Source organism: Odocoileus virginianus, chromosome 1 (genome assembly GCF_023699985.2).
Source record: "Odocoileus virginianus isolate 20LAN1187 ecotype Illinois chromosome 1, Ovbor_1.2, whole genome shotgun sequence".
In the NCBI taxonomy this organism is placed as follows: domain Eukaryota; kingdom Metazoa; phylum Chordata; class Mammalia; order Artiodactyla; family Cervidae; genus Odocoileus; species Odocoileus virginianus.
In genome coordinates, this window is record NC_069674.1 from 97966543 (window position 1) to 97992689 (window position 26147).

The 26147-nt window shown below is 38.6% G+C and overlaps 2 long non-coding RNA genes across 4 annotated transcripts in view; one reads left to right on the plus strand and one right to left on the minus strand.

The window, feature by feature from the left end:
* LOC139036283 (uncharacterized) overlaps window positions 1-26147 on the plus strand; it is a 286771-nt gene that overhangs the window by 215396 nt on the left and 45228 nt on the right. The window lies entirely within an intron of this gene.
* LOC110122361 (uncharacterized) overlaps window positions 1-26147 on the minus strand; it is a 255283-nt gene that overhangs the window by 173456 nt on the left and 55680 nt on the right. For all 3 annotated transcript variants that reach the window (XR_011488990.1, XR_011488992.1, XR_011488991.1), the window contains one exon: window positions 5188-5272. This is a non-coding gene — a long non-coding RNA (uncharacterized lncRNA). The remainder of the gene's footprint in view (window positions 1-5187; window positions 5273-26147) is intronic.

The following is a 26147-nucleotide window of genomic DNA, read 5'->3' on the forward strand; positions in this document are numbered from 1 at the left end:
CTACCCACTCCAGTATTCTTGGGCTTTCCTGGTGGCTCAGCTGGTAAAGAATCCGTCTGCAATGCAGGAGAGCTGGGTTTGATCCCTGGGTTGGGAAGATCTTCTGGAGAAGGGAAAGGCTACCCACTCCGGTATTCTGGCCTGGAGAATTCCATGGACTGTAGTCCATGGAGTCGCAGAGAAGTTGGACATGACTGAGAAACTTTCACACTTTGAAGACACCTGTGCCACTAATGCATTAATTTTAACTGCTGCACAGTATTACATTTTATAACTATTAACACAATTTACTTATTTGCTCTTCCTTTGGTGCTTAGGCTATTTTCAATTTCTCATTGTACAGTTCTGCATGAATACATGTGAGGATGCTTTTAAAACCCTGATACTTGAGCCAGGTTTAAGAAATCTGCTTTCCTTGTTTTCTGGTATAAAATTTCTATGAACCCCAAAGAGTTAATTCATTCAAACTGAGTTCCTGCTGAGCGTAGAGACACCAGGCAAAGCAGAGATAAAGTCCATGTTCTTGAGTAGGGACCACTGGAATGGGATAATTATCCACTAATAGTGCTAATAAAGGTAACGCTGCAAATTTATAAGTAACTTGAAGGAAAAGTCTGTCACCCTATAAGAATACAACAGGAAGAATGTGTTCTTGGTTCAGGGTGTTGGTGTTGGTGTTCCTGAAATGGTGATGCTTGATCTGAAAGGGGAAAAAGAAATGAGACAGAATTAGCCTGGTAAGGGGTATGCAGTTGGGCCACGTCGGGGTGAGTGGAATCACAAGCAGAGGGAACAGCAGATGTGTAAGTCCTAAGCTGGAAGAGAAAAGTTTTTTAGAGAGAATGACTGTAATTGGGACAGACTGAAGGGAAAGAAGATGTGAGAAAAACTTGAGAACTACTTGGGCCAGAGCATACAAAACCTTTTGGCTTTTAGCCTATGATAAAGGAATACCATAGACTGGTCTTAAGCTGGGAAGTGATACTACTGGATTTGGATTTTGAAAGAACAAATTCACTGGTTCCAAGATGGTGAAGCCTTTGTTTGGATTCCTCCTGCAGTTTCTGCTGGATCCATGTCACTGAAGCTAAACATCTTATATCACTGGCAGGACTCATTCCTTCTCTTCAATAGAGACTGAAATGAGGAAATGCTCATAAATAGCAGGATCTGTTCTCAGGGCAGGATGCACAGCAGAGAGAGGAAAGAGGTTATTTTCCATGAAGCGGTGAGAGTCTTTAGAGAATCAGGAAATGTAAAAGTCAAATGTGAAAAAAGGAAATGTAAGTCAAAGTAGGGGTGAGTCTGCATAAACAAGAGAAGAGGCAGGGGGAGGAAAGAGAGACAGAGAGCCTGGCTTCTCAGAAACCTCTTGGTCACCCAGCGGGTACAGAGATCAGAATGAACCAGGCAAAACCCAGGGACAAGGCATTAGCAGAGACTTCAGCTGAAATGCTCTCTAGGCAGTCCAAAGTGGACCAAATAGCTCACAAATCGCACAACACAGCAACTAAAATCCTCCAGCCTCTGGGAGGCCTGAGTGCACCTAGACTTAGCCCATGATTAATCTCTTCTCCTTCCTACAAAATCAAAGTCATGATCTGAGGCTTGTGGTACCAACACTGTCACGGCTCCTACTGGGTAACTCACATGTGCCACTCCATGCTTCCTGGGCTCTGGCCTTGTTCTCAGCTCAGAAAACATGCTTGACAACACTACCATGACTCAACCAACTTTCACTTCACCTATTATTTAACAGTCTGTTTTTCCTTCTCATGCTTTGAACAGATATTTAGTTTCCAAGACAAGGGGGGAAGAAAAAGAATTCCGAGATTCAGTTTGCAGTTAGGGAAATGCTTTGCTTTGGGGAAAGAACTTTTCTAGAAAACAATGATTGTATTTGGCTTTTTCAAAAAGTATGTATTACCATAAGAATGACTCAGCCGCTAACAAAAACACAGTTGCAGAGAAGAAACTGATTGAAGCATAATTGATTATGTTGGACAATTACAAATGCCCTTATTAAATAATTGCATTTAAACCACATGATAGTTTTACAACTGATTTATAAAAACAAAATTGTGAAAGTTTAAGTGACATAATTGTTCTCAGTATCACTACAATTTTCAAATGAAGCAATTTAGCCTTAGAAGCAATTTCACTTCTCATTGTGATGTTATTTTTGTGTCAAGCTGCAAGCTTTTGTTCCACTCCAGAGTTCTAGGAAAGATGATTAACCCTTCCCTCTCCTTGGCTAAGGCAATGATGAATTTTTCTAATATACGAGTCCTTCACATTTTGCTGCAGATCCAGCAGGTTATAAAAAGAAAGACTTGCAGGCCTCTAACTAACTGTGTAGTTTCCATTTAATGAGACTATAGCAGCTTCTGTATAGATGCAGGAAATGTAAATCTTTCTTAGATTGGGGCATTGGTGAACTCAGAATAAAAATGGCAAAAACAAAGTATCTTGTGTTTGAAAGTATCAATCAATAGTGTTAAGACTTTGCATAGTTTTCTCTCAAAATTATATCCCTACCGGAAGCAATATGGGAAATGGCCCAGTATCTCTGGCACATCTCCTGGAATGTTAATCAGAGGTCTGTATTTTCAGGTGCATGAATAAAAGACCTTGGAACATTCAACAGATAAAAGCCAATACCATTAACATTCCTTTATTTAGTTTCTGTGAATTAAATGGTTTTATACAACTACTGTCTCGGTATCACACACACAATTCCCAAGGCATGTTCCACACTGGTAATAAGAGCTAAACCTGCTGTATTTCATTTCAGTCTTGCTGATAGCATTTATCAGCAAAATCTGGCTAAAACGGAATATGCAACTTAAGCCTGATCATAACTGGTCTGCAGAGGAGGAAAGTGGGGGATTATCTGGAGACTCAGAGCACAAGTATAAGACTGTATTGTCATTGTGTGCTATAGGCCTTTTGGCAAACCGTAGTGTAAGCCCCAGCTGACAGGCCTTTTCACAACTGACAGAGGAAAATATGAAACTTAAATTCTTCATGACAGATGAATCTGCTGAATGAAAGGAAGACCAATAGGATAATGGTGGGACAAAAAACACACTGCTTTTGGGTAACTCCCTTAAATCTACCTCTTTTGTAAATATACAAAATAGGCATTCAATGAATATCTTCTAAACTCCTACCTATCAGCTTTGCTAAGCAAGCTGTTAAGTTGGAATGATAAAATAAGCATCTTTTCTTCAACAGATGAATACAAAGTCTTATAAAACAGGGATGGCAGATTAAATTTAATATGTGGGCATGAAAGATGTTTCCTGGATGACTATCAACTGGAGTAGATTTCTTGAACCAAAGTTGACATATTACTATTGTAGAAGGCTTATTAATTGAGATATTAAATATACTTAATCCACCATGATTGGGATTTTTGTCAAAGTTTTTTTAAAAATACAACTATAAGTAATTGCTCTTTTCTGTCAGTGGGTCCCAAACCATGAAATGTAACCAGAGACCACCTCTTAGGATTAATATCTTCGGTCTTTCCAGTGGTGATATATACTTTTTACCCTTGTCAAGGGCCCTGGGGGTCTTTGCCTTTCCCATACTAGTTTATTTCTGGCATTTCTCCCTAGGAAAATTCAACCTGGTTGGCTATACAAGTTCTGTCTAATTCCAGTGATGGCCAAAAACAAATTACCTCAAACCATGAAAGGCCAAATAAACTGAAAAGTAGTGTCCTGTATAGTTTTTTTTTTAAATCCTTGCAGGTATTTAGCACACTGTGTAACCTCACTGCTCCTGGAGGAAGCTTACTGAGCAGCACTGCTTCTAGAGGGAGAGGAGGAATTAGCACAGGCTCTTTAATACAGACTGCCTCTTCTATTAATGAATGGCTGAAGTGCCTTGGCAAATCCAAGGTTGAGTTGATAGACAGGTCTTGTTAAGAAATCCTAAAGCAAGTTTTAGGACCCAAGAGCAAATCTGGCCTGAACTGGTCCACAAGTAACTCACGGCTAATCCTTAGCATGAAAATCAAGGTGAGAGTGGAAGCAAGCAAAAGAGGGAGAAAGAGAGAGAACATCAGGAGAATGAATGAATGAAAGAAAAGATGACACAGGTAAGAATGCTGAGGGTCATTTTTCTGACCAATATAGGTTCTTCCATTAGCCAGACAGTCCTGGAATGTCTGTCTGGCAGCGGGACTACAGCACAGTCTCAGGTCATGGGAATCTTCCGTCGGATCACAGGAAGGACGAAGGAAAACAGAGAGTTAGACTGTGAGGAGCAGGAGGAGGTGGCAGGGGAGAAGGAGGGGAGCCAGCCTGCAGTCTGAGAGAAGAATCCAGGCGCCACAGTGTAACAGCTGCCTCAGGTATGCTAGCCAGTCTCAGCTCGTTCCCAGCTCTTTCTGGCAAGCCCTAGGCTCAAGCGTGCACACAACGCATTCGCGAGTACACACACACACACACACACACATGCAGAGCTGTGTCTGTTGTAAAGAAGATTCTGGTCTGTCCACAATAGTGTCTTTCAGATACTTACAACAGAGAATTGGGCTTGCTGGGCACTTTTTTCATAACTGTGGTAAAATTGTCTAAGACCTTGGTAAATAACAAAATCTACTCACATACAAAGGGATTTAACTTACTCTAAAGATTATTATGTTTTGTCTGCTGGATTAAAATTGCTCCCAAAGTTATCAGAGAAACTCAACATTAGCACTTACTTTTCTATAAAGAAACAAACCACACACACACAAAGGTGCAGCATTATACAGTAATTATCCAAAATGCTACCGCTTGGAATAATAAGGATGCTGTGTGTTTACACAGCATCTTTTTTTCCCAAAGAATTCAAATAGCTACACCACTTGTGTCCCATTATTCCTATCAACAGTCTTCTGTGAGCTTTGCGGGTGGCAAGGATAATTATCTACATTAGACAGGGGGAATAACTGAGGCACAGAGAAACATTCAGGATCACACAGTAAGGAAATAGTAACTGTGGATTTACTATTAAAACACTAAGTGTCAAGAGTTTTGCTGTTCAAGTAAAATATATATTTCTCTTTTCCATCTTGACTCTCCATGACAATTTGCAGCATCTTTCTTTTTGGGGGACTCATCTTCAATTCCTTTGTGTTCGAGCTCTACCTTAGCACTTATCAGAGTTGTAATACTTCATTTATTTGCCTACCTCTTTCCTGATATGTTCCTGAGGGCCAGCATTTGTTCATCTCTGTTCTCCAATGCTTGAAAAATAGCTGGTGCTTCTTAAGTGTCTGTTGGTTGAATGAATGAAAGAAAGAAGAATGAATGAATTAAAGAACAATTATCTAAAGAATTCCTGACAAGGTAACAATAAGTGGGTATTTTGACTTAAACTATATGTCCCATCTGATTTTATTTCTGCTGTGACAAGTATGTCCACCTCACAAGTCTCTTAAAAATCCAGTGAATACATTTAGAGCTGATTCCTTCCCTGCCCGGGTTGTTGAATTTACTGTTTGGAACAATAAACTGAGACTTGCAAATTTAGTAAGGCTCCAGATGTTCTATTGTAATTATTTTCTCCATAGCCTTCTTTTTTGATATCTAAGAAAAAGCATTTCGGTGTGGAGATTTGGGGGAGTGTTAATATATAGTTCTTATGCTATCCCCAAACCCCTGTCATCCATGAATTGAATCTTAAAGCCAGATTGTTACTGGGGGAGGGGATATAGACCTCCAAATAACAGTAGGAACAATGATTGCTTTTCAAGGAGATTACAAATTTAATTCTCTTAACATTTTTTGGTGATCAATACAAAAAAGGCAAGGTAATATATGTTAATCTTTACCAGATGTACTTTATGTATCCCCTTACATTGGAAGCCTAGCAGGAGTAGAATGTCACAACAGACATTTACTGAAATACCTGGGGAAATGTAACAAAAAGTGTTAGAGGAAAATGGTCTTTCAGCTAAATTACCTAATATATTTGCTAATGGTATCTGATTTAAAAGCCATAAAAATACCAAGTTAAAAGCACATTAGAAGATGTGTTATATTTATAAGTGTTTGTCACCTTGGCAACAAAAGCTATATTCCAAATCTAACACTAGCTATGATGGGCCAAGACCTTTTAAAATTGGTAAATACTTCTTTATAGCAATGATCTGCTTTTAGCTACTGAATGTTAGAACTAGAAAAGGCAAGTTTTTCATTGAACAGCAAGGTTTTTTTGGTTTTTTTTTTACTAGCTTTCTACTATGGGTAAGATTTTTCTTTCTATTAGTAACTATGGTTTATCATTAACAAGAAAAACAACGCACTTTCAAATAAAGCTTCAGTCCTAATTTTTCCCTCTTGTATTCAGAAATGCAGATATCATAACTTGAATATTCCTAAAGATAGAGCTTATTTATCAACTCTTCAGTTTATCAACCATAGCACTGACTTTGGCCCATGGATGAAACGCCAGGAGTATTCCATAAAGTCAACCTTATTCTACAGGAATTTATCCTCCAGAACAGCTGGGTGAAATATAAGTTTCCATATACCTTTACCTTCAAACTAAGTTGCATGGGGCCTGAAACATTATCTTTCACTTTGTGTCACTAAAATTCTACTTCCTACTTACAACTCTTAAACATGGATGATTCGGTAATGGAAATCCATGCTCTAAAATGTGGATTTCAGATGGACCTGAAGGAGGTTTAGATAAGGACTCTTTCTATTCTTTGCTTATTTCCTAAGCTCCAATCTGATTTCCAAATCCTATTTTAAAATGTTTGGGCTACATGCCAGTCAAAGATTATAATTCCAAGAGTCTAACTAGATTCCCATGTGGTTGAACCAATTTTCAGAGTAAACCAAGGAAAAGGTCTGGGTAAACACACATTCTCTGTGGGCTGTGGCTATTCACTGAGAGCCTAGACAAGTTGTCTCTGCAGCCAGCTTGGGAAAATTCAAGCCCAACTCGTGATCTGTAATCACGCTCAGCAGGTTCTCAAATAGGCAGGCCACCCGAAGGACTGAAGGCCGTCCGTCCCCAGTAACCTGTCAAACACAAGCAGTGCGCGTCCCTCCTCTGCCCGGAAGAACCAGTAAAAATGCCCCACCTAAAGTCCACGCTAAGCAGCACCCCCAGGAATGTGTCACTGCTTTCTTTTCATTTTCTGAAGAACAAAGTCTTCTCAGTAAAGAGAGAAAATAAGGTTCAGTTTATGAGACAGAGACATTAATAGTGTAGAAAGAGAATGTTCTAGAAGAGGACAGGATAAACCTCCAGCTTGGTACTAATAAATTAAGGTAGCAGCTTTGAGTTCAAATATAAACCTATAAACCATGTGAACAAGGATGACAAAATATACTCAAATATAGTTAACCAGACTTACCATACATTGATTGAAAGTGAGGAATCACATGGATTGACATGTATTCTAGTGGTTAAACACATTTTTCATTTGACAAATGTAACTAACCTCTGGAGAGTGTGTTCTGGTTATATCACCTTATCACTAAGCCCTTTGTTTAACTCCTAACAAATCATTTACCAAGCTATAATCTGTTGGCAAAAGAATTTGTCCATTTTTGCCTCTATATAATTTTTAAATAGCCTTGATGGAAAATCACAGTGCCTTGTTTAAAATCAGCATATATGGTATTATTTAAAATATTGACTACATAATCTCATTTTAATGTCCAGAAAATACAAAGAAAAGACTATTGATGGGCTGAACTTCACCAAATGTAAACACACAAGATACTTCGTAATAACTGCCTTAGTTGAGAGAAAAGTACATGAGAAAAATAAAGCATCACTCATCTTTCTTCCTAAGGGGACAATAAGCCCATGAGGGAAGAGGTTGCTTTTTTGCTCAAATTTATACCCTTTACATGATAGGGAAGCAATAAATATTTGTAAAATTGAAATTGAATGTTGTATATACGAACTTCAGTGAGTCTATTTTATGCATTCCACACACTATCTACAAGTTAAGGAATGACTATCTACACAAATATGTAGCCAAGAAAATATGTTAGGAGTAAAATAACATGATCCTTTTCCATTGTGTTGATCTTTTTGTGTGAACACGTTTGCCTTTTAGATTTGAAAGATGGATAAAATTAGGTAAAGAGGATGGGGCCATAGTTGTATAGCCCACAGTGGAAAGTGAGAATTAGAATGACAGAAACATTAAGGAGGTTTTCACTTGCTAGAGTGAAAGTTGTAGGTTTGGGGCTTCCCAGGTGGCACTAGTGAAAGTTGTAGATTTAAAGTGAAGGTGTTAGTCGCTCAGTTGTGTCCAACTCTTTTCGACCCTGTGGACTGTAGCCTGCCAGGTTCCTTTGACCATGGGATTCTCCAGGCAAGAATACTGGAGTGGGTTGCTCTCTGGCCATGGGATTCCCCAGGCAAGAATATTGGAGTGGGTTGCCATTCCGCTCTCCAGGGATGGTCCTGACCCATGGATCGAAAACCTGGGTCTCCTGCATTGCAGGCAGATTCTTTACTGCCTGAGCCACCAGGGAAGCCCTGGCTTAGTAGCTTTAAGGGAGTAAAAAATGTAGTTAAGTAAGTAGGGTGGAAATGGCAACCCACTCCAGTATTTTTGCCTAGTGAATCCCATGGACAGAGGAGCCTGGCAGGCTACAGTCCATGGGGTCGCAAAAAGTGGACACAACTGAGCGACTAATACTATACTATACTAAGTAGGATGGGGCCAGTTGTAGACCAAAAAAGGAAACTATATGTGAAAAGTCAGACCTTGCATGGATTTCCTGGATGCTCAGCAGGTAAAGAATCCACCTGCAATGCAGGAGATGCAAGAGACTTGGGTTCGATTCCTAGGTCGGGAAGATCCTCTGGAAGAGTACATGGCTACCCACTCCAGTATTCTTGCCTGGAGAATCCCATGTTCTGGGGGGTTACAGTCCATGGGGCCACAAAGCATCGGACACAACCGAAGTGATTGAGCAGTAGCAGCAGCAGCAGACCTTGTGCAGTTTCCCTCACATTATTCCTTAAGACACAACTTTGCAATGGGTATGATTTTCCGTACTTACAGACTGCAGACAGCCTCAGAAAAATTAAAAGCCCAGCCCCGTGGCTCTCTGCAAGTAAAGATGAGATATAACCCAACATTCTTTCCACTCCACTATATTGTATTGAAAACCTGGCAGAGAGGCATAGAGATTAACTCGCATAGAAAGCAACAGCATATAAACCAAGTCCAGAAAAATAAAATCTAAATAAACAATTTAAAAAGATACAAATGGCTCAACAGGACCCCTAACTGCCCTGGGAGTTTTTTCATGTATGAAGTGAGGAACATTAGCATATAGTCATGTTCTTATCCTCAACAGGGTGACCTGATTAATTTTCAGTTACAAATTTCAAAGTAGTACCGATTAAGACTTTGCTGCTTAGAGTATTAGTGTTCATCATTCCAGAAAACCCCAGGTCTGATTTGGAAAACAAAAAATATCCTAAAGGCAGATCTGGTTACAGGAATTTAGACATTGTCTTTTACTGGCAACCTGACAAATCTGTTGCCTACTCTCCCTTTTGTGGTTTACATGCTGCTTCCATACATGACACTGGCATCCCGTTCGGAAGTTGTTTGTTGTGCTTTGGTTTATGTCTCATACAACAACTTCCCTGAGCCACTTCTAAGAGAGGATAATAATGACAAATTTGAAATTTTCCCCCCAGGAAAGGAGGCTGTGGTGAAAATGCGAGACGACATTTAAGCAACTAACATTAAAGGCATTTTAATTTTCTGTTGACAAACACAACTTTCCAAATGATTTCCAGTGAAGTTTCTGGGCTGACAGCCATACAGCTTGCTGAGGACTTGTTTTCTGGTTTTACAGAAGTGCTAATGAAATCTCTTCTTCTTCTGTTGGTTACTCTCAGTGGGGAACCTAATGTCTTGAAGATCATAGTGCTGTTTGGGTTCCTGGTTCCACAGCCGCTGTTCTCACCTTCCTGGTGTTTCTTGCTCCCATCCCCTTAGACCAGCCTCTCCTAACCCCAAACACGGATGTCAGAGCTGAGAAAGGAGTACTTGCAGGTGCACTGGCCCCAGTCTCAGCAGCTTGCACATCCTTCAGCAAAAGTAGCCCAGTTCTTAGGCCCCAGTTCTCTAACTTGGGGTTTTACCTTTTTTCCAGATCAGTGTCCACCTCAGTCTCCACTACTTTAATGTTTTCCCATGTTGAATGCCATCCGTCTTTTTAGCTCAATAGATACCCAGTCTCTCTGAAAGAGTAAAGCTCTGTTATGCTCATTATTTTTTCCACTCTGACTTTCTCTTATACTCAGAGTCTGCAGCTTCCCTGGTGCTTAATACCTGTCCTTCTGCTTATCTAGATTTTTAGTTTTGTTTTCAACATCATTTTATACAATATCCTCATTTTACAGACAAGAAAATCGAAACATAAGAAAGTTGGAAGATTTGCCTAAGGTCTCAATACTAATCATTGGAACTTGGGTCTATGAATTTTGAGATATATATGCTTTTATATTGTTGGGTTAAGGCTCTTAGATGCTTCCTTTTAAGACATTACTCCTTTTTATTTGCATTGTATCTAATAAGTCAAGAAATCTTTGGAAAAGAAAGTTGTCCACCAACTTAAAAAATGTTAAAAATAAAAAGAGAAATGACTACTCCTATTAAAGGATACTAGTCCATAGGAGGTTTAGTTTATAAGTTTTAAGAAGCACATTAAAAAAACATGAGCTTGTTTTATCAGTCATCCTATTTCTAAACTGTTATGATAGACCTCCATTTTATTAAAATGTTCTCTTTCCCTTTAGAGGAATTTTTGCTATAATATAAAAAGTGAGGAATTGCTTTCCATTCCAAAATAGTTGATTTTCACTATTCTGGTCTGTGAATTCTGGCTGAAAGCATGCGCATTTTTATTTCTCCACATATACATCTTGCTATATTATTTCCCTCTTCATCACACCTAGAATAGTACTATCATTCCAAAAGAAAGATTTTTTTCACCATTTTCTTCCCTAGGCCATTAAGATGTCAGCAGACTTCTGTCTTTTACAGCTTAAGACACTTTACATTACACTAAAATACATGTAAATATCCAGTTTTTTAAAAAATCAATAACAATGTTTTAAATGCTTCATATTTAGAGGAACTAGAGATGCCATATGTTCTTCAAGGGTTTTCACTGAACAGAATTTATAACAAAAAAAGCCATAAAGTCTTATCACTATGGATCATTTATAGGGAATGAAAATAACAAGATGTTACAATGAGACCTGATATGATGAGAATCTGTTGAATTTTATCCCTTCCACATGTCCTGCCTTTTCTGGAATGGCAGCAGGTGGCACACACCTGGCTACTCATATTTACAAACTGGGTCTACACGCAACTTTGTTTCAGTCTTTAACCCTCTGTTCCTGATATGTCCCAGTCATCTGGATGTGACCCTGCTGCCCGTGTGCTAGGTCACGTCAGTCCTGTCCGAATCTTTGCAACCCTGTGAACCGTAGCCCACCAGGCTCCTCTCTTCAGGGGAATTCTCCAAGCAAGAATACTGGAGTGGGTTGCCATGCCTCCTCCAAGGGATCTTCCCGACCCAGGGATCAGAACCACGTCTCCTACATCTCCTGCATGGGCAGGCAGGTTCTTTACCACCAGTGCCACCTGGGAAGCCCATGTATACCCCTTGTGGAGAACCAATTATTGAGGCATCTGACTAGATGTCTACATTTTCCAGAAAATAACTGAAGTTAAAAACAAGGCCATTTTTTTTTTCAGTTGTTGTATCTTGTTTAAGAATGTAGTCCCTACTCAACCCTGCTCAGAAAGCTTAAAGCTATTCTACTATATTTTTTCTCAAAGTTTTAAAATTTTGCAATTCATGGATAAATCATCAAATCATTTTGAAGTGTATATGTGTGTGTGAACAGAGTAAAATGTGTGTGTGTGTGTGTGTGTGTGTGTGTGTACAGAGTGAAGTAGGGCTTTTAAAAACTTCCTGTATCAAAATAAATAAATAAATAAAAAAAATAGATAAATAAAAAATTCCTGTATCTAGTTTTCTCACCATATTAGTGACTAGTTCATGATTTCCCAACTGAGCCTCACTGCCTCCCCTATCATATACAAAGCTTCTATACCGTGTGAGTCTCTTCCTAGACATTCAATTCTGTTCTGTCAGTTTCTCCCAAGTAATAATATCACTTTATCTTATTTTTCATTGCTGTAGAATAAATTTATATCTGGTAAGGCAAGTCCCCTTACTTTGTTCTATTACTTCTTCAGGAGTATCTTGGTTATTCTTAGTTCTTTGTTACTCCAAATGAGTTTTAGAATTCTTAATCTTCAATTAAAAGACTATCTTCTGTAACTATATTAATATCAGAAAAATATTATGAGGAAGTCTCCTTAATTACTATGCATTTGAATCCTTATAATGCAGCAAAAAAGATGATGCTGTTAAAATGTTGCACTCAATATGCTAGCAAATTTGGAAAACTCAGCAGTGGCCACAGGACTGGAATAGGTCAATTTTCATTCCAATCCCAAAGAAAGGCAATGCCAAAGAATGGTCAAACTACTGCACAATTGCACTCATCTCACAGGCTAGTAAAGTAACACTTAAAATTCTCCAAACCAGGCTTCAGCAATACGTGAACTGTGAACTTCAGATGTTCAAGTGGGTTTTAGAAAATGCAGAGGAACCAGAGATCAAATTGCCAACTTCCACTGGATCATCGAAAAAGCAAGAGAATTCCAGAAAAACCTCTATTTCTGCTTTATTGACCATGTCAAAGCCTTTGACTGTGTGGATCACAATAAACTGTGGAAAATTCTGAAAGAGACGGGAATACCAGACCAACTGACCTGCCTCCTGAGAAATCTGTATGCAGGTCAAGAAGCAACAACTAGAACTGGAAAAGGTCAGTTTTCATTCCAATCCCAAAGAAAGGCAATGCAAAAGAATGTTCAAATTACCATACAATTGCACTCATTTCACATGCTAGCAATACTATGTTCAAAATCCTTCAAGCTAGGCTTCAGCAGTATGTGAATGAGACCCTCCAGATGTACAAGCTGGATTTTAAAAAAGCAGAGGAACCAGAGATCAAATTGCCAACATCCATAGGATAATAGAAAAAGCAAGGGAATTACAAAAAAACACCTACTTCTGCTTCACTGACTATGCTAAAGCCTTTGACTGTGTGGATCACAACTAACTGTAATATTCTTGAAGAGATAAGAATACCAGACGACCTTATCTGCCTCCTGAGAAACCTGTATGCAGGACAAGAAACAACAGTTAGAACTAGATATGGAACAATGGACTGGTTCAAAATTGGGAAAGGAGTATGTCAAGGCTATATATTGTTACCCTGCTTATTTAACTTATATGCAGAGTATAGGAAATGCTGGGCTGGATGACTCACAAGCTGGAATCCGATTGCTTGGAGAAATAACAATCTCAGATGTGCAGATGATACCACTCTAATGGCAGACAGCAAAGAGGAACTAAAGAGTTTCTTGATGAAAGTGAAAGAGGAGAGTGAAAAAGTTGGCTTAAAACTCAACATTCAGAAAACTAAGATCATGGCATCCAGTCCCATCACTTCATGGCAAGTAAATAAGGAAACAATGGAAACAATGACAGCCTTTATTTTCTTGGACTCCAAAATCACTGTGGACAGTGAATGCACTCATGAACTCAAAAGACACTCACTCCTTGGAAGAAAAGCTAAGACAAACATAAACAGCATGTTAAAAAGCAGAGACATTACTTTGTCAACAAAGGTCCATCTAGTCAAAGCTATGGTTTTTCCAGTAGTCATGTATGGATGCGAGAGTTGGACTATAAAGAAAGCTGAGCACCGAAGAATTGATGCTTTTGAACTGTGGTGTTGGAGAAGACTCTTGAGAGTCCCTTGGACTGCAAGGAGATCCAACCTATCCATCCTAAAGGAAATCAGTCCTGGGTGTTCATTGGAAGGACTGATACTGAAGCTGAAGCTCTAATACTTTGGTCACCTGATGTGAAGAACCAACTCATTGCAAGAGACCCTGATGTCGTGAAAGATTGAGGGCACGAGGAGAAGGGGGTGACAGAGGATGAGATGGTTGGATGGTATCACTGTCTCAATGGACATGAGTTTGAGCAAACTCAGGGAGATAGTAAAGGATGGGGAAGCCTGGCATGCTGCAGTTCATGGGGTCTCAATGAGTTGGACATGACTTAATGACTGAACAACAACAACAACAATGCAACATTTATCTACATCTTAAATTTTTATAGCATTTTTCTTGATGGCATAGGTACATATCTGTTGATGAGTATATAGAGAAAATACAAGTACAAAATTATTTTGATCATTTATTTGCATGTTCCTACCAGATTAGCCCATATGATCCTTTTCTAGATTATTTTATATTTGTGTAAGTTAGGTTTCCATGTTAGTCAAGGTTCAGTTCAGGAAAGAGATATCACTTCAGGTATTTATAAGCAGGAAGATTTATACAGAAAATGAGTTCTTATGAAAGTATAAGATGTGTGGAATGATCAGGCTCTGGGTCTTTAGAAGAGATTGCAGAATAATACAAAACTGATTCATTCACCAGCTACTACTACCGGTGAGACACTACCAGAGCCATGCCTGAGTCAAGAACCTGCTCCCAGTCTGTCGCCACTGTTACCTTGGCTTCTGGGTGCCCATGAAGCTACAGTGCAGGGACTGGGAGATGAGAGTAGTCAGTCCGTGTTGCTGTGGCTGCCATCACCACCACTTCTCACCAAGGAAGCCGTAGAGTGAACAGTGGGCATTGTTGCAGAGAAATATGATTTTCACAACCATGTTTATCAGCAGAGATGGTCTAAAAGGGACAGAAAAATGGCCTCTGCCTCACTTTAGTCTAAATCCTATACAGATGCATCAACGTCTTTGTAAAACCCTGAAAGTAGAACACACTTTTGTCAGAATTACAGATTTTAACATTTTAGTATATAGATCTTTCAGTTATATAGTTGCGTTTTGCTCTATGTTTTAAATATCTCATTTTACAGGTATAGAAAATAAGGTGCTTCAAGGAATAAAAGGAGAAGGCAATGGCACCCCACTCCAGTACTCTTGCATGAAAAATCCCATGGACGGAGGAGCCTGGTAGGCTGCAGTCCATGGGGTCGCTAAGAGTCTGACACGACTGAGCGACTTCACTTTCACTTTTCACTCCCATGCATTGGAGGAGGAAATGGCAACCCACTCCAGTGTTCTTACCTGGGGAATCCCAGGGATGGGGGAGCCTGGTGGGCTGTCACCTATGGGGTCCCAAGAGTTGGACACGACTGAAGCGATTTAGCAGCAGCAGCAGCAGTAGCAAGGAATAAAAAGGGTTTCCTTTCCTTTGCATAATGTCACAAAATGTATATAGAACCAGTTATGGAAGTCAGTCTTTTGTCAGTATTCCTATATGTGCCTTAATAATTAAAGAGCTCTTTGTCTTTAACTGGCTTTCATATATAGGAAGTATATTTTGGATCTCATCCATATATAGCACTTATCCTCAGTACATTTCAGAGCTAGCAACCTAAGTTACACCTACCTGCCTTATCTGATGTTTGCATCTGTAGGCCCCTGAGCTGTCATGATGACAGAATGATTCAAAATTAATGACAAATTTAAATCCACAGGCCCCCAGAAAAGAAAGTTTCTCCCACACTGCTTAGAAAAAACGTCATGCCAGTATATGGGAAAGAAAGTTGCTGCCAAAATGAGACTATGACCCACAACTGAATGCGCTCCCCAAAGTCACCACCATGTTATTAGCAAGAATTCTTCAAAATAAATTATGATGAATCTCCCAAAGCCTTCAGCAGTTGAACATTACCAATATGAGTTCCTCATTGGCTTGGCTCTGGGTCAGGGAAGATCTAAAGAAAATTATTTGTTTCCTTGTCTCTCTTACTCTCACTCCCCTCTCCATTTCACCTTCTGTGATGATGGAGCTAGTGTTACAATTCTCTCTCTCTCCATGGTCTACTATTTCCCCATTCTACTAATGCCCAGCTATGCGACTTCCTTCAATAAGGTTTACAGATGTCATGGGCACTTAAAGTGGAAGCTGTTGTGTGATGGAGCTTGCTCTCTCTTGAGCCTCTGCCTTGCCATGAGACAAACATTCCTCAGCTAGCCAGCTATTCACAGAAAGATGGGAGACAGAGTCTCTTGGCTGACCTATAGACCTGCATTTTGAACCCAAGAAGCCCAGTAGATTCCAGCCAGCCTAGAGCAACTGATCACCCCATGATTTGCATTTGCATGAGCAAGCCTAGTAGAAACCAGCAGAGTTGATCTACAGATGCATGCTAAATACATGATTATTGTTGTATGTCACTGAGATTTTGTGATTGTTTGTTATTTTGTGTTCTTGCAAAATACAGAGTGGCTAACGGGTTCACTCCTAATCCTCTCTCCTCTCTTTCTCTCTCTCTCTCCCTTTCTTTCCTTGTCTTTCATCATCTTCACTGTTGAGAAGTGTCCCTCCTCAACTGATGCTGGTCCCTTAGTTATATCAACTGTCTGCTAGATAATAACATAAATCCCAGGCAATCTACTTTTAAAGTTTATTACAGCAAAGGAAGGAAGTCCATATAAAAGGATTTGAGCAGGCAATTCTCATTAGCCATGCCTATTTTTTAACAGGCATTTGGAAATGTTTTTGTTGTTGCTCACTAGTACCTATCACTATCATGGTGATTAATTTTCACTATAACACTATGTAGGATGAAGTGAGGTATATACTAAAAGTGATTTTGAGGGTAACTCTGACATGTAAGCCATTCATTATCCCATATTATGGCATTTTCTAGGATATCATTCATTGTGAGAGGAATCTCAAAAAATACAAGCCTGTATATACAATATGTAACATCTTTTCTTCCCCTGATCTCTTGTTTGTTCTGTTGTTTTTTTTTTTCCAGGCTGTCTCTTATGGAGCAGTTTGCCAGACACAGAGTTACCATTCCCTTCTCTCCTTTACCATGTACATGTCAGTTGAAAATGTGCCAAGTTCCAGATACAATAGAATCATAATACTACCACTGTGCTTCTAGATTAATTAATCATAATGAATGAAATTTTTCTTGATTTTGTATGCCAAGCCTGGAAGCATAATTCAATTACATCTTTGACTTCTGTAGCCTGAAGCAACCACTTAAACTCAGCTGTCATAAAGCTTTTGGAGTGAGATCAAAAAACACTAAGTAATAATAATTTTTAAAAGATTTTTAAAAGGAATAAGAGGAAGTAAAAAATATTCTCTAACTATATCAAAGGAAGGGTATGTATGTATTAAAGAAGGACACAATAAAATATTGTTTCCAAATATGAGAATCAAATGTGATGACACTGCCTTAAAACATCTTTGTTTTCTCCTCCCAAACCATCTGGAAATAGTGTTAGGTATAAACAAAACCCACATTGGAACACTGAAAGGGAACGCTGAAAACCTCAATGAAGACTAAACTAATTTGAAATCTGTCAGAACTTATTTTCACTTTCAGAACTAGGAAATCATCATGAAACCTCTAAGTCACTTCTGTAATATAGACTTTTAGCTCTGTTTTGCTCTGTTTGCTTGTTTCTAATGTAAATGCCATCTCCTTGAGGGCTCTCTGTATATGAAGCCAAATTGTCTGTGGTTTAAATTTATCACATCTACTGTTTTTATTTATTGCAAAAATTAAAATGACCATAAAGACAAATATAAGAATCCTCTGTAATCCCAGCACTTACAGATATCCCCAGCTAATATTTGGGTGTAAATAACCTCATTCTTTGTTACCCAAGTTTTGTGTGTGTATAAAAAATCAGATCATGTAATACACATTGTGTTTACTTTTAATGAGAGAGCAGGAACATATTTCCTTGTTATAGTACTCTATGTCCTCCTTTTAATGACTAACTCTCAAGGATGTTTCATTGAATCCCAAATTGCTCAGAAATAAATAACATTGATGAACATCTAGCAAGAGGATAGTTTCTGCTTGCAAAGACTTTGTCTGAGAATACATCTTGGATCTCCAGTATTACTGAATGACAACCACAGAATTTTAAACTTCAAGTTCATCCCCCATGATTACAAGCTCTTGAAAACTAGAAATTAATAAGCTTGGTATTTCTGAGAGAATAGTTCCACTTTGAGGATGCTTTTTCTGTATCCTCTGAAAATGATATCACTGCATTCTTTGCTGCCTTGTTGCTGACACCAGTGAGACATAGCTTTCAGTACTACTCTTAAGCATCCACTCGATCCCAGGCATCCATCCCTCTGTGACATGACAGAAGCCTAGTGACTTAAATGAATATCTCCATGCTTCTCAGCAGCAAAAAGCTGGAGCAGCTGACAATCTACAGAAAACATATTGAATAGTAAACACCTTCCATTCACCTGTAGAATGATTAGTAGGAAGGATTAATCTGGGAAGAATTAGTAGGGAGGAGACAAGAAGGAGTGTATGTAAGTTTAAATCTACAACAAAAGAGATGATGCAAAGAAGCATGAGGAAGATGGGATGGGAATAATTATCTGATCAGAATGATGAAAATACAACACAAAAGCCACAGGAATCTATTAGGGTTGAAGGGGAAAAGTGTAAAAGAACCAAAACAGTTTCATTATAGGAATAGACCTCAATCGAGAAATTAGAGGTGCTTTGATGATGACTGGAGACTCCCAGTGAAGCAAATCCATTTAATCTTTGATTACCACCTTTAGCCACCATGGAATAACTGTAGATTTAATTTTAGGTTGAATTTATAACTTTAGGAAAAGTATTTGTTTAAATTTTTATCCCATTTAGACTTTTAATAATCATTTTATAAAATGGTGTCAACCCTGCCCAAAACCATTCTCCATGGATGTTAGCACACAAAGCACTGTATATAGTAGACATTTATTCATACTTTTTTTAAAATGGAAAACTAAACATCAGACTAGTTATAGTTACATATGTGTTCAATTTTCCAAGAAAAATATTCCTACTGGTTTGCAATTTGGGAAACAACCATCGTGATGACATTTCCTACCCATCTACCCTAAAGTAGCTATGAACCAATTCATTGTTCATTTGATGTAGCAATTTTCACAATACAGAATAGAGTGGAAAATCTGGAATTGTTTCCCATCATGCTCACCTTATGACTCTAAGAGACTTAAGTCCCAAAGGGAATGGCAACCCACTCCAGTGTTCTTCACTGGGAAATCCCATGCACAGAGTAGCCTGGGCAGCTACAGTCTATAGGGTCACGAGAGTCAGCTATGACTTAGTGACTGCTGACCAAACCAAAGAACACTGTTAAGGATTAGAAAAGTCTTCCTCTGCCCCAGGATGAGACTGTTTACTTAAACTGAGGCTTCAGTCTGTTTCCAACAGAAAATAGCAGTCAATAATCCTATTGACTGACTAGCTAATTATCCTTATGCAAGGTCTTTGTGCTATTGCAGTTGTGTAGGCATTTCTGAGAGATGACACCCATAATCAAATAGAAAACCCATGAAAATACTTTTTCCCATGGCAAACGCTTGGTAGCAACTCTGGCTCAGTAATTCATAGGACGGAGAGACAAAGTTCACCAAGAGAAATCTACTTGGGTCTCATGCATGGTTTCACAGGCCATTTCTCCTTCACCATTAATCAACCTACAGAGACCTCTCTTTTTTTGAATTTCCAGAGAATTAGGCTTTTTATTCTGTTTCACTTGAAATGGAATTTCACCTAAGTTCTTCAAGGACAGGTGTCATAGTATAGGCTTTCCAGCTACAATTGGTGAGCGTATACTGACTTCTTACAATGTACTCATTGTGATTACTCAGTGATGCTAAGACTTACATGCGATGGCTCCCTTCAGCATCCTTTTCTCTGCTCATCCTGGGAAAAGCAATGCTTGTTAGATGTTAGATAAGTTGCTCTTTACTGTTTCTGTCAGATATCATTCACTGAGGGACAGTAATGTGCCTTATGGAAATACAGTGAATTGCCTGTTTCATGGCACTAGTCTGAAAGCATCCTTGAATTCAATTCAACAGCCTGACTGCCAGGTGGCTCTTGAAGCCATGTAAGAAAAAAAAAAGAAAATGGGATTCTTATCTGGGAAGTGCCATACTATAAACGACAAGCGTGATAAGCTGACTGACTGACTGGTAGGTGGATTATGTTAACACCTGAAAAGCAGAGATTTGCTGAGAGGAAAAAGAAAATAATTTTACTTGCAAAATTTGCCTAATTGTAAACTTCCTAGATTTTTTAAATAGGCTTTTTCCCATTTTCTTTAAGAGATTAATGGTCTTAATCCAGACAAAACTGTAAAGTAGTTGAATTTAACTCTGTCACTCATCCCCTTTCTACCCACTCTCCCACTCAGAGAAGCCACTTGTCCAGATCATGTCTGTGGTTCTCCCACCTTATCTATGCCCCTCCCCATTAAATACCATTTGAGGGAAGAATTTGATACTATCATTCACATGGGATTGAAAAAAAAATTCCTCTGGAATGTGAGCTTCACAAGGGCACATGGGGTTTTTTTGTTTTTTTGGTTTTTTTTTGGTCTATTTTGCTCATTGGTACATTCCAAGCACCTAGACAGGAACTGGAACACAATACTCAGTAAATTCTTGCTGTTGAATGATAAGTCTCAATGCTTTTCCTGACCCAGGGGTAATTGTAGTTTTCATTTTATATTCTCATGTGTGTGTGTAAGAAAGAGGGAGAGGCCAACTGTGCTACCAGGAGCTGAATTGAAGGCTTGAGATATCCTGAGTCTCATACTGTTACAGATAAACATAATGTGTACAAGACAAAACTGTGAGAATTCTCTCCTCCATGGCCTGTTCTCCTGCTCCTCTTGAGAGGCAGGAGAGGGCTGCCTCAAAGGAACCCCAGGGAGGAGGTGAGGCCATGTTGTGAGAAGCCACATGGCAATCATGCTGTGGGCCTGCTCACAACCAAGAAAGAAGATGGAGTCTGAAGTTGTAGCAAAGGCTGAACTCCACCCTTAGGAGGTATACCATGATCCAGTAGACCCAGAAGCCCAATGCAAATCCCCTAGAGGATAAAAGGAAGTTTCCTGGAAAAATTATCTAGTACCACCTAGAACCTTCTGACATTGCCCAACTCTGCTTGGTTTCTGACTCAGTTTCACTGTGAAGTCTGAATTCTGGAACAACATCAGACAAAGCTTTCAATATATGTACTGTGACCCCCTTTTCCCCTCCCGTGACTCTGCTTCCCAGACTATAAACATAACCTGACTCTAGTCATGCAGGTGTGATGCTGTGCAACATATTCCAAGGCCTTGGCTCCACTCTACTCAGTGCAGGGGGCAGCAGGTGGGTTTACAAATGTGGGCCTTTCATCTCTAACATCCTAAGGAAAGAATACTCAAAATATTTTAAAATTTTATTTTCCTATAATTATTTCTAAAGGTTAACAATGATTTCAAATGTAAAAAGAAAAGACATAAATGAAAACTACTACAATAAAAGTTAATGCAACAGAAAAGTTTAGGAAATACTTATAGAAATAATTTATAGTATACCATCTCATAAAATCTTCCTCAACCCACCAAGTGGAGTGTGGATTTGCTCTGCCCAGCATTACTTCGTCACAGAACAATCCTTGCCTTCTGGGGAGCATCCGCTCCCCTGCAAATACTCATGAACAATGCACATAGGTCTTGTCATTCTAGCAGACCCTAGCAGACCTCAACATAGCACTTCTCAGGGGGATTGTGTTGTCTCCCTCCACACAGCTTCTCTACATGCTGGGAATTTGTTTTATCTTTGTTTCCCTAGTGTTTAGTACAGTGCTTGTTATTGGGTTGGCCAAAAAGTTTCCGTATGGAAAAACCCGAAGACCATGTGCCATGGAGCAACTGAGCCTCTGTGCCCCAACTACTAAGCCTGTGCTCTACAACAAGAGAAGCCGCTGCAATGAGAAGCCTGGATGTCACAACCAGTTAATAGCCACCTCTGGCTGCAGCTAGAGAAAAGCCTGTGCAGCAGTGAAGACCCAGCACAGTCACAGATAAATAAATAAGATCGTTTTTAAAAAGCTCTACAAATGATTCTGATACTGCTAAAGTTTGAGGACCACTGGTCTAGAGAGGTTGAAGTAGTAAGATGTTCAAAAGCTATGTTCTTCTGTCCATTTTTATGTCTGCTCCTAGATACTCTATGTTCAGGATACTGTAAGAGTTAACAAGTGTGATCTCCAAGTCAACATTAATTCTTTTGGGGACACTACAGAAAATAAGTGAGGGCCCTAAAGGGTCTTGATTTTAAAAAGAAGGGTGAAGATTATCATTTTAAAAAATTACTTACAATGTGAAGTTGATTTCTTAGAGAAATTTGAATTGCTTGCTAAACAAACAATGTGTGAACATTTGGGAAATGACACAGGAGTCTAGAACTCAATCTGGATTAACTAAGAAAACTGATGCCTCGGTCTTTATGCTTTGTTAGGGGATAGTGTTAAATACCTTGTTAGTCTATAAACTCATTTGTTTTAGAAGTAAACATGCCAAAACTCTGAAGACTGTTGTTTTTCTGATCACACTTATTTTAATCATTTTTGTACATCTCTCTCCTGTACTAGATTACAGGCTTCTTTGTAGCTCCAATGCTGGCACAATTTCTGGCACATAATTTCACATTCCAAATATTTATGTAAATTGAATCAAAATTTATCCTTGTGTAGAAGATAAAAAATACAGGCTAGGTAATAATAAATATAACTAAAAATGTAGCCAGGAGTATAAATAAATGTAATCTTATGCTTTGTACCTACTAAGTGTTTGATAAACAAATGTTGAATGAAATTATATCAAATGAAAGCTAGTTGAGTATCACAACAATTTTTGGTCTGTAGTTAACTCAATATTTATACAGTACACTGGATAGAAGGTATCAATTTCTTCCACAGCTTAATGTGACTTATTTGAAAGATGACAGAATAAATATTCAAATTTATTTCAACATTTTAGAATGCTAGTAAAAGGCCAAATAAGTGAAATTTAATTAGAGGTATATGAAAATAAGATTTGGAGACAATTTGGCTCAGTAACAAATGAAAAATACCAGGTGGCAGATAAGACATTTGCTATTGTCTTCTATTATTGATTCTCTGTGGGAATTATCCCTTTCCACTCTTATTCCACGATTCAGGTGGCGCTGAATCCATCCCTCAATATTGGAAAATGACCATGACTCAGGCCTGGCCCATTAGAACATTCCAACCCTCAACCAGCATGTTTGATTCAAGAACAGGCATAGTGATAACTGGACTGGGATTTTTGATGGAACTGTAAATATACTGACCATCATGGTATCATGAGTTGAAAACAAACATTCCAGGCCAAAAGTTCAATTTTCCACAATGTTTACTATGCTCTGCCATGAGCTGTATATTCTTTTATTTGGAGATGATATGCAGAAGGCTGCTCACCCAACAAAGTGAAGAGTTCTTTAAACCCATTTCTTTTTTTTTTTTTTTCATTTATTTTTATTAGTTGGGGGCTAATTACTTCACAACATTGCAGTGGGTTTTGTCATACATTGGCATGAATCAGCCATGGAGTTACATGTATTCCCCATCCCGATCCCCCCTCCCACCTCCCTCTCCACCCGATTCCTCTGGATCTTCCCAGTGCACCAGGCCCGAGCACTTGTCTCATGCATCCCACCTGGGCTGGTGATCTGTTTCACTATAGATAATATACATGCTGTTCTCTCGAAACATCCCACCCTCGCCTTCTCCCACAGAGTCCAAAAGTCTGTTCTGTACATCTGTGTCTCTTTTTTTGTTTTGCATATAGGGTTATCATTACCATCTTTCTAAACTCCATATATATGTGTTAGTATGCTGTAATGTTCTTTATCTTTCTGGCTTACTTCACTCTGTATAGTAGGCTCCAGTTTCATCCATCTCATTAGAACTGATTCAAATGAATTCTTTTTAATGGCTGAGTAATATTCCATGGTGTATATGTACCACAGCTTCCATATCCATTCGTCTGCTGATGGGCATCTAGGTTGCTTCCATGTCCTGGCTATTATAAACAGTGCTGCGATGAACATTGGGGTGCACGTGTCTCTTTCAGATCTGTAAACCCATTTCTTAATAAAACCACTCCTTAGCCCTTTAGATAGAAGTACATTAGTATAAGGGCAAAGGAAGAAAAGTTAGGCGATGTAGTATGTGTGTGTATGTGTGTGCACAAGAGAGAAAGAGAGAACTTATGCCATCATATGACAACCTGGAACCAGGCTGTCTGAAATCTCCCCCTTGTCATTTCATTTATTTACAAAGCCATCATACAGCTGCACAGCCTGCACAATCATATGTGATAGTCCTACTTATATAAAGCCAATAAACTGTCTTTTTGTCTTTGACAATATGTAAAGTTCTGTGTGTTTAAGAAATGAGGCCCATTACAATGTTCTGCTAAGCAGCGTCTACCTAAGAATCATCTTACTCTAGGTACACAACGAGGTCCATAAAGACGTTGCAGAATCCATGAAATTAGAGTTTGGTATTTTTCAGGAGTTTTGTCTTTACATTGAGTTAGGTCAAATTTTGGAGCAAAGCTTCTTTTCTCCTTCCCCTGACTCTCACTCCTGGCCACCTATGCAAGAGGAGGAGGGCAGCAAAATAAATAATTCTTTACCTAGAGAAAATTTGTAGAGAGTGAGGCAAAGAGCAAAGTGCTATCATAGTTACTCCTGGAAGATTCATAGGTTGGATGCTATTCATATTTATAGATCTGAAAAAGAAGCTACTGAGAACCAGAGTGGAGGGAGATTAGGCACCTATTTATCTGACATTTAAGCAACTCCAAGTTTAGAGAGGATATCTGAAGATTTAAAATAAGTAGCTATTAAGCTTTAGTCCATCACAGCTTATAGGCCATTGTGATTTGATCAGTCATCTGAGTGACTTGTTTGCCCCAGGAGGACACAAAGTTGGGAAAGAGAAAAAGCAGTCGCATCTGTCTGATAAACTATCTCCTCTCATTCTTAATCTAATTCCCTGAGAATATTATCTGCCTTTCTTAAAACTCGAAAATCCAAATATCAGTCCTCCTTCCATCAAAATACTATCTCATTGGAATTTTCAGGTCTCTCCCTATTTTAATAAAGGAAGAAAGAAAACGTCTGAGGTTACTCTTCTTAATTTTGGGTTAAGGAACCCCAAAGATGTTCATCTTAGCAGCTTTCCCATCACTGTGGATGTGTCATATCCATCATAAAGATCAATAAATGTGTGACAGATGAAGGAAAACACTTTCCATTTGGCGACACAATCTCTTGCACCATCAATGAGTTCTTGAAACGTTTTAACAATCATGATCATTTTCCTTATTTTTACAGCCTTAATACATTTATTTCATCAAAAAGCTAGCTAACTTTGGGGAGCCTAGGCCCCAATACGTTAGAGAACAGGAATGACCATCTCTGCCAGATATAGAAGGGACTCAGAAACAGGGGTTTGCAGTTACAAATGAATACAAGCCTCTTGGTGTTGAAATGCATTTACAGTTGGCAAATCATTGCTTCTTCTTTTTAGAATAAAATTTTCTTTAAAAGACCCAAAAAGCTTCTTGACATCAACTAGCTTGTAAAAAACACTATTTTGATTATTTAAATTTAAATGAATCAAAAACACATGGGTTAAATTTCCCTTAAAATATATACGGTTTTTAAAATGAGAGGAAAAGTTGCTTGGCAAAAAGCAGCTTGGCTTTTACCGAACCCAAAACTTTTCAAAAATAGTTTAAGCTGCTTGATGAGCCCAAACCATGCTTATTTAAAATACAGTTTTTTAAAAATGAAAGCCAAAAAGATATTTAATAAAAATACTCAAATTATAACTTCTTATAAAATATTTTTAATGAATGGTTTGAGAGGGTTCAAATAATTCACTTAATGGATTCCACAGACCCATAAGATTCTTTGAAATTGACTAAATAAAATTACATTTGGCTTAATACCTTCAGACCTTTTCTTTTTGTGAGCCATAGATTATCTTTAGCCTATTTTAAAAGTGGCAACATGCATTAATATTGGAAACATTCCCAGACAAACCTGACACTGTGAAACTGTTTGTAAGGCG